Source organism: Mytilus californianus, unplaced genomic scaffold (assembly GCF_021869535.1).
Source record: "Mytilus californianus isolate M0D057914Y unplaced genomic scaffold, xbMytCali1.0.p SCAF_6, whole genome shotgun sequence".
Taxonomy (NCBI): domain Eukaryota; kingdom Metazoa; phylum Mollusca; class Bivalvia; order Mytilida; family Mytilidae; genus Mytilus; species Mytilus californianus.
In genome coordinates, this window is record NW_026262712.1 from 42,877,046 (window position 1) to 42,877,860 (window position 815).

Sequence of the window (815 nt, forward strand, 5' to 3'; positions counted from 1 at the left end):
TAGATTGAAACAGGCAAATTTATTGTCACATGAATGGAATATACATAAATTGGACCCCTCTACAACGACATTTGTTTTACATGCACACGTATAAAAATTGCGGTTTTTATCCAACGCAATCATAGGTTTGAACGCTGTTTTCAATTTAGACTTATTTATATTTATTTCGTCTGGGCTTGTGTTATATTTTCCCCCCGGTTTATATAATCTGTTCATCCTATTTCGACTCTTTAAAATTCAAGAGTCTATTCTAAATTGAGTTAAATTATATGGCCTTCCAAATACTGTTTCGATCCCTAACATTACTGAAGTGACATTAATTGTCGAAATCCGGATATGGTGTAATAAATTTAAGCGCCTCATGTTTGTGGTTTACCATCATTGCCACCAGTTTATTGTTTTCTGTTTGGTATTAAATCAATCCATTTTTACATCTTGTGATCAATTTATTTGGCAATCGTCAATGGCAGTCAGCAGGGTTTAAGAACATCAGTCGTTCGACCTGTTGGTCAAATGCGTTTTGTTAAAATATACTTTTTCACTTTTTTGGTCTTTTGGAAAATGTTGTTAGATATATATGCATATATACCTTTCATTAAAGGAGCATTTACAATAATTGTCACATTTTCTTCCATATGTGCCTTCACGACATGGTTTGCATGGTTCTTCATTCTTTGACCTTGTCCAAGGCTCACATTCTATAATATAGCATAGCTGTCTGAGTTTTAATAACTGGAAATGTTAAAATATTGGCGACAAATAAAAAAAAAGAAAAAACAACAACGCTAATTCATTGCTAATAAAATTCACAAAGA